Source organism: Hakea prostrata, chromosome 8 (genome assembly GCF_041222555.1).
Source record: "Hakea prostrata isolate BN-2017 chromosome 8, UWA_Hpros_2, whole genome shotgun sequence".
Taxonomy (NCBI): domain Eukaryota; kingdom Viridiplantae; phylum Streptophyta; class Magnoliopsida; order Proteales; family Proteaceae; genus Hakea; species Hakea prostrata.
In genome coordinates this window covers 17,012,780-17,022,086 of record NC_142607.1, presented here as the reverse complement: position 1 = coordinate 17,022,086, position 9,307 = coordinate 17,012,780, and positions in this window count along the sequence as shown.

Here is a 9,307-nt window from a genome sequence, read left to right as displayed (position 1 = left end):
CCTCAAATCCACACTTGAAAGTATTTTATATTATATAATATTCTTCTTTTATAGAAATTTTTATTTTTACATTTTTCTTTCTCCCTTTTTTTGTAGGAATTTTTTTTTTTTTTATACAAAATATGATTGGAGGCTCACTGGATGAATGCCAAAATAAACAACAAATTAGTCTTGATCATCTGAATGGACTAAAATCAGACTAGCTTCTACATCAAAATTCCCAAAAGAATTCATAAAAAACATAAAAATAGATAAGCAAAACAGGAATTTCCCTAGTAGATTTAGTTTTAGATATATCACTTGCACTATTGCCACTAGCTCTTCATCTTCTTAGTTGTGCAACACATTCTACAATTTCTTTTCTCTTCTTTTTAGACACATTGTGCACAATTTTCGCATAGTAAGTTCTTTTATGCATCACTAGTAACAAATCCACATGCAAATTCACATATTTTGTGATTTTTAGTGATTTCAATTAAACATGAGATTTTTTAATAAAACAACGAATATATCATATTATACTTTGTTGGACAGAAGCATACCGTCAAATAATGTATTATGCTCATGAGAGTTGATATGCTCAATATATTGAAATTTCTATATTTTTTTGATCTAAAAGGATGGTAATCTTCTCCTCAAAACAATCTTATATTAAAAGTCGGCATGGGAAGAGGGATCTTAGAAAAGGTTTTCTTTATTGATTACTTCTTGGTTGTAGTGTATAGTATAAAAGACATGAAAATAACAAACGTTTCTCTTGATCCCAAGCCTTTCTTCTTTTTCATGCTTCCATCTAGCCACTTGAAAACTATATATATTAGTAGCGTAAGATGTATCTATTACAATTTTACATGTCTAATCAGTTAAGTACTGAATGTTAGAGAAAAATTGACATGCTAATTGAAGCTCTAGCATGGCAAGTGTTGATTATGTGAAAACCGATATAAAGTTGAAAACATGCAAAGAGATAGATCAGATACCACCACCATATCTGCTGGTACATGATGGAAGCATTGAAGAATTAGAAGAATGTGATAGTTATAGAAAATTGTGATGGGAAAGATGATTATAAGAACAAAAATGATGAAGAGATAAAGGTCTAGCTGCTATCATGGGATAGAGACGATGACTTTTCTATAGCATTGTTTAGATTGCCAATGATAGTCGCAAAATAGATGCATGTTAGTTTTTCTTCTTTATACGTAGATATTTATAGGAAATCCCTGCTTGGATTCAACTTAGTTCGGTTCCATAACTGTTTTGTTTGAGTTCTTGACTTGTAGGATACTCTCTATGGTGTTGGTCTATATATACTATTTGTTATTGTTTGTTGATTGTTTACAAAATGTCAAAAAAAATTGATGACTGCATTGGATTTGAGTAATAACTATCAAATTGCCCTCCTCAAAATTTGGATATATATTGTGTAGTCGGGAATATCCTATTATTTCTTTTCTTACTGAAAGAGATAGAAGTTTTCATAATCTAATGTTGTTTCTCATTTCTTCACTTTATGAGGATAGGGTTGTTGATTATGTTGTAAGTTATTTCTTTTTGTCTTCATTCCATTAGATAACAAACTTAAAAAATAGAATCTTTAATTTTCCATTAACTTTAAACTGGCTCACAAATCAGACTAAACAAACAACATCACTTCTAGAGAATTAAAATAAAACCCTAGTAAGCAAAACTAATTGTAACTATAATTTTGACTAGCTTCAATCAAACTTAAAAACATAACATTAGCTAATGATCCGAAATCAGTATCCACGATGTAAATCATAGAAATAATTCTTAGAATCATTTTCAAAATTGCAAATGGGCATGTAGTAATCCCTTCCACGCGCTTTCTTATTCTTTTCAAATTTGGTGTCTGATACAAGTACATTGGACAAACCCCCACATAGAAGACCGATTCCAACAACAACACCAACACCTACGGCAACATCATGTATATCAATTTCTTTGGATGCTTCAAGTAAATCATCTTCGCTTTCTTTCTTGCCTGAAGCATTGCGGTTCTCTTGTAGAAGCATTTAATGCTTTCGCAACTACCCATAGCTACAATCCATAACTCCTTTCAATTGAAGAAACCTATCTTGAACCCTTCAACTACTGTTCACTTGGTTGGTCCATGGTTGTGAACACAACATGATTTTATACAGTTATTTTGGGAGGGCTTGGGAAACCTTGTAGTTTAGTATTTTGTGTCAACGTTAATACAATCTTGGGATGACGTGTGAAAAGAAATGGTTCATCTGTTGGTTTTAATTCGCCATTTAAACTACAACTAATCACATTTGTTATTTCTCATGGGAGTCTTGAAAACTACAAGAGTATAATCATAACTTGAAATGAAACAACTTAAAATGAGAAAAGTGTTCTCAAATTAAGAGAAGTTGCAACCTGGAATCCAGATCCACTGGACTTATATTGAATTTTTTTTTCTATTGTAATGAAATGAATATTTTCTGAATCAAAGGTGGTTATTAGTTGAAGCAGTTCTCCTCATGCACTTTCATCTATAATAATTTGACTTGGTGATAGTGTAAGACAAATTAGATATTGTGTCTGTCTAAATCTGTTTTTTGGAATATGTAAAATTGTAATGAATTACTTGTTTACTTATTAACTAATTATGATTTGAAATTGGTTTCTCTTTTAAGATTTTGAAAAGAAAAAAAAAGAACCTATTGATGTTCTTCATTTATGACTTTTCCTTTCCAACATTTAAAATTTTAATAATTATTAACTATTTATTGAATTATGAATTTAGATGTCGTTAAAATTCATACTTATTAAATGTAAAATTACAATTGTAGACATCATAGTCATATTAACTAAGTTAATAACTAAGGATTTTAAGGAAGAAAAAAACTATAGCCATGTCCCTTGACTTCGTGCTTTTATAATAGTAGTATGATTAAGGATTTCAAGCTCTTTGATATTGTGCACCAAAAATTCCTCGAGTCCATTTAGGAAGATAATGGCAAGTCTTTTGGTTAGAACCATAACCAATATTGGGCATCAACACACATCCCTTGAACTTTCTTGTGATTCAAGAATCAACCCCCTTGGGCCTACGCTAGCTAGGCTTGACAGAGATCTTGCAATCACTTTGCACCTCTTAAACTTCATACCACGCTTCTTCACTGTCTTCTTTATCAATAAAATGAACAACTATCACTACTCATTCTTTGCTATAACTGGAGACCTATTCCCAATTTTCCATTCTTGTAATACTAAACCTTTAAAAGTCTTATGCCTAGGGTTTTTGAGTAGGAATTCATTAATCACATGTATTTATTTATTTTTCAGATTCCATTAAAGACAAAATAAAAATATAAAAAAATCTATAAAAAAGGACGGATAAGGGAAAAATAAATAAATAAACAAAAATACATCTAATCACATATAATAGATTTTTATAAGAAAAGAAAGAAAATTCTGATTAAAAAGAAAAAAGAAAAAAATTTGCTTAAATAATCTGAAAGGACAAAAATAAGAGTAATTTAGTCAATTTAAAATATGAGTAAGAGTTCTTTTTTTTTCTTCAAGAGATTAAGAGGAAAGTAAGAATAAATACAAAAAAAGTATAGGAGAGATACAAATTTTCTTCAAAAAAAAATCTAATTTTATCTTCCCTTATGACATATATTAAGATTTTGACAAAAGATTGTATAATTTTCAAAACACTTCGTATCAACAGGGCCAAAATCTAAAATGCTAAGAAAAGGAAAAACACTTTACAACGGTCCACTTACAAAGTCTATAAATGTTGATAGAAAAAGACAAAAAAAGAGTAGGTGTGTTGATTTTTCTAATAAAAAATAAAAAATTCTAATTTTATCTCCCCTTGTGACATATATTAAAATTTTGGCAAGAGATTGTATAATCTTCAAAACAACTTACTATCAACGAGTCAAAATCTAAAATGTTGAGAAAATGAAAGACATTTTACAATGGGTCCGCTTGTATTTATAAAAGCCTATAAAGGTTGATAGATATAGACAAAAGGAGAGTAGATGTGTTGATTTTCTTAATAATAAAAAAATAATATATATGTAACCAAACATAGATTTCAGATAAGTCAACTCATTAGGCAATCTTATCTCTAGCGGTCTATAAATTAAACTTTGTTTATATGATCTCCTTATTTCATTTGAGTTATTTCCATATTATCTTCACAGATAGTGGCATTTGTCGGAACCATAACCAATATTGTCATTGACACACATCCCTTGAACTTTCTTGTGACTTGAGAATCAACACCCTTGGGCCTATGCCAGCTAGATTTGACAAAAATCTTGTAGTCAATTTGCGCCTCTTAGACTTCACAATTTTCTTCGTACACATTCTAAGTGATGTTCTGGTGGAAAGCATCCAGTACAGATCGGGTGGCATTTCACCATGCATTGGCCTCATATTGCAACTTTTGCTCTGCACATAGTATTTTATAGGCTTCAATGAACTACAAACACTTAGAAGGCCTTTTTCCATCTCCCGAATCCACTTGTTTGGCTATAGTGTGTCCTAGGTTACTCTAGTGATGATGGGTACTTGGAGCTTCAAAAAAATCCTCCATTAGCTTGGCATATGGTCCTATAGCATCAGCACCAACTACTAACATACCAGCTTCATCAGTGTTAGCAGGAGCCGTACGAGTCGCATTGTGCATGGTCATGATTCCTTGCATCATCAGATTGAATTGAACTTGCTATTGTGGCATCATGTTCCTCATAATGTTCATAACATCCTGTACAATCACTAAAAGAGGAGGGGCTAGTGGAGCACTGCCTTGCTGAGCATGCTGATTCCCCATTGGAGGTGGAGGAGGTGGAGGAGGGATTCCATTATTGTTATTTATCCCATTGTTGGGATTCCCATTCTGTCTATCCTCCACATTCCTATTTCTCAAATTCACCATCCTGGAACGTCATTGAAATCCAACAGTTTAGATCTACTCATAAATCCAAAAAGTCCAGTCCATTCGCATGCATAACAATAGCTCAATTAAACACTCAATAAGCCAAATTTTTCCCAAAACAAGCCAATAGGGGGGGGGGCTCGAGTGGACCAAGTCACCTGGGGCGACTACCCTATCGACCTCCCCCCTTCTGTTTGGCAACCACACCCCAGATGAGCACGCTGGTGGTCTATTTATAGACCGTCTGCTCCCCATTTCTTTCACTCCAAACTCTTATAAACTCATTTTCTCTAAAGGGAAAAAATTCCACTTGAGTCCAAACGTGATTTTTGGGACTCCTTGCACTTCAACAACATCATTCACAAGATTTTCTCCAAGAAATCACAGGTAAACATCACTTTCTTCTCAAATCTACTTAGTTTCATGGTGGTTTTATTTTAAATCAAAAATATTTTAGGGTTTTTATTTGAAATACAAATTTGGGTGAAAATTTTTGTTTCAAAACCCATTTCTACCACCCAAATTGTACTCTAGACATGAATTTCATCATTTTTTTATTTTGTTTCCTCATATCCATTCCATATTTGCAAATTTTCTTCTTATTCCATTCTCTCACCTTCTATCTTTTTCTCTTCCTCACCAGATCTTCACATGGCACACAAAGGAGAACATCATGCACCCATGCATGGTCGAGGTTGTGGACAGGACAATGGACAAGGTGTTCAACACCCATACCTGTTTAGTACCGAGGAAGCTGAGAACCTCTACCTCACATTCTTCCAGCACTCTCGAATTGAGTATGGGAGGCTAGTGGTTTACAGAGGTCATAGAGGCATTCAAAGTGAGAGAGAGATTCCAGGCCTTGGGTTAGGAGTGCATGATGAACTCGGATGAGCCCGCCTACCTAGAGCTCGTCAAGTCCTTCTACAATAATATGACATTCATTGAGGAGAATGATGGATTAGGTAGTTGGCATCTCATTATCATCAGAAGTTTGAGGGACACCTTCATCTACTTTTCCACTAGGACTTTGGCACGCATTCTCGGCGTGCCCTACATTCCTTCAAATCATTGGTTGATTCCTCCACGCTCTACAAAAGCTGGTGATGTTCTGCTTTCCTACGAGCGCACAACCATTTTCTCCACGCTCTACAAATATACTTGTGCTGGCGCAAGCAATTGTGCTACATGCTACCTTCTACTCTTGTCTTATCCCGCATGTTAACAGAAACATTGTGCCCATAGAAGGGCACTAGGACTCAATATCATTAATGCAGGTCTCTGTGACGCTCGCATTCTACATGGTCTATCATATAGACTTGGCCTAAATTGTACAAGGGGCCATGATCTATAGGGTCAAATATCTAGGAGTAGTGAACCTCGCCTTTAGGCATCTGCTTACATAGATCTTCAAGCACTTCGTTATCAACTTCAAAGATACCAAGTCTTGAATGGCGAGATGGGAGACATTATAGGCAGGAGGCTGATTTCCATGATGCATCTCTTAAAAGATGTTGGGTCACTCGAGTTCATCAAGGAGGAGGGGGTAAGTTCATGACAATAACCAAGGTGACGAGCAAGACGGAGGCCAAGATGACATTCAGGGTGGAGACAAGGGTGTGGTCCCGCCTCAATAAATGGGAGACAGGGAGTTCATCCTAGTCTCAGGCTGCTCCACTCAGCTTGTAGCTGCACCTTCCAACTCAACTCATTAGGAAGCCTTATTTGCACAACTGAACAAGATGGAGTCCCACCAGAGGCACATGGATGCTTTCTTGATCAAGATGGATGCCTAGCAATGCCAGATGGAGGATGAGGTTTGCAACGTGCAGGGTGGACTAGTTTAGCATGACCTTTCGTTCCTACATGCCACTGCCACCACCACAACAAGGCCACTAGTTTGGGGTTTCAGTCTACCATTCTTTCTCTAATGTTGTTAGAACTTTTTTTTTTCCCCCAATTTTGTGTAGCTTAGTTGTTTCCTTTTGTATAGTGTGTAACCATGCTTTAACTCATGTAAAAAAATTTCAGTTAGCTAATGAATTTCAGTTTGCATTGTGTAGGGTCAAGTGGACCAATTGACCATGACCCTTCGCTCCTACATGCCACCTCCACCACCATGACAAGGCCACTAATTTGGAGTTTCAATCTACCATTCTATCCCTAGTGTTGTTAGAGCTTTTTTTCAGTTTAGTGTAGCTTAGTTGTTTCCTTTTGTATAGTGTATACCCATGCCTTAACTCATGTGAAAATGTCTTAGTTAATGAATTTCAATTTAGGCTTGTTTCTTCTTAATCATTGTGTTATGTGTTTTCTTCCTTTATGTGTGGTGTGTAGTCTTGTTTTACCAATATTATTGTCCATTATCCAAGCTTGGTGTTTTATGCTTCATTTCCAGTTCATAGTTGTAGCTATTATTCACTCTATTATTGCTTAGTCACTTTTAGATTTATCATATATGACCCAAGGTGCTCAATTATCATGTTTCATGGTCAGGATTGCAACTTGTAAACTGAGCTCTGATACTACTCTGTCACACCCCACCCAACTAGTATCGGATCCACTTGAACACCCACAGAGGTGATCCAAAGCCACAAGATCAGGTTTACCTTACAAGTATATCCAATCCACATAATAACATAGTTATAAGCAAGAATAAATAACAAGTTCAATTTAATGGAAAAGAAATTGTCACAAAAATAATCCTAAGAGTCTCAAAACTGGGAGGAATGTCGAAACTAATAATGTCTACATCATCTAGGTGTTCTTAATCAAATGATAAATGGTAAACTCAAAGTTATTTGTATCTCTATAAGTGACAGTCTTCCTAAGAGGACGGGTGAGTGTTGTATGAAAAATCCAAACATGCACATGTGTGACCATGCACATCATCATTCTCATAATAATGTAGCTCATAGTCATTGGTCATCGACATCTCGTAATCTTGAAACGCCAAGGCATTGTGTCCTGGAACATAGTTTAAAAACAATATTTCCACAAATGAGTGGTTTCCTCAGAACTCAGCGAGATCATCAACAATATATGTCCACATACTTAACTCATGGCAGCATATATGAAGCGCAAAACAATGTAAGAGTGCTACAAGGACTCTAACCATACCGGTCACTGACTAGGTAGACACGCGTTAAGGTATCACCACTAGTCTCCTTTGGGAAGTCTCACACAAACCTCTCACAGAATCTCATCGATCTTGAGAGTCCTAACCGAGGTGCAGGGATAATAGTCCAATCAATGACCATGGTTGGGGTTTAAGGTCCAATTCTCTCACTACGACCATTGGTATGAGAATTAGCACATGCAAGGAAACGCCTAACCCAATGCATAAGTCATCTATGTCAACATACTAGACAAGGTCCAGATACATTCTCCCATGCATCTTGCACGCTTGGTCCAATACCCTTCCAGGTCTAGGGAATGTCATATCTTCACTGGATGGCTATCGATTATCATATATGCATCCATAATCCTATTGGCCATCCACATATAATAGGGTGGATGCTCTAGTGTTTCCTCACAAAGTCTCACTAGTCTTGGGTTGCCCATGAGCCTTACACTCACCATATATAACCTTACCAATGGATGGCCCACATGGTACAATTATTTGCCCTCACGGAGTCTCACCAGTCTCGGTGCCCACCAACCCAATACTACTGCCACGGATTACTCGGCCTCAACTCCATTCCCAATAGGGTCATAATATATTAGGGGGTAATCCTTAACCAAATGCGACTAGACACCTAAAATATGGAGCAAAATATACATGTCATTCTAAGGTTCTAAGGGCAATGTCAACGCCACAACCCCGGGTCAAAAACCATGATAGCAATAACAAACCAATTCCCAAATCATATCATCATCATATATTGATAACGGAGCATTGAAGAAAGAAATCATGATTCCACACAATCCATAGTTTATCCATTCATATATGCTCAAGAGAAACATGTTAATAATAGTATAAATAGGCATCATAGATACAACTTAAGAAAATCATGATTCAAAGACATTCACCCATGAGGTTGAATCCCTTACCTGATAAGTGAAATAAAATTCTCAAAGAATGACAAGATGTAGTCTAGCATGTTAACATTAGAGAAGTATAGGCTTAACCTAGATCCAAAATAGAGTCAGCAAGGTGGGGGTCAATCAATGGTGCAACCTCCTCGGGGACCTCCACAGTGCTTGAACAACAACCTGTTGTGAACTGCATTGGCTTTAATCTATTGCTTCCAAAGAGCTCTAGATCATTTAAGGGTCCCAAAACCTTCCCAAAAACATGCTCAAACATTCCCAACAACCCTAGATCAAAATACTAATTCAAATCTAACAAGTCATGAATCTAGTTTTATTTCAGAGATC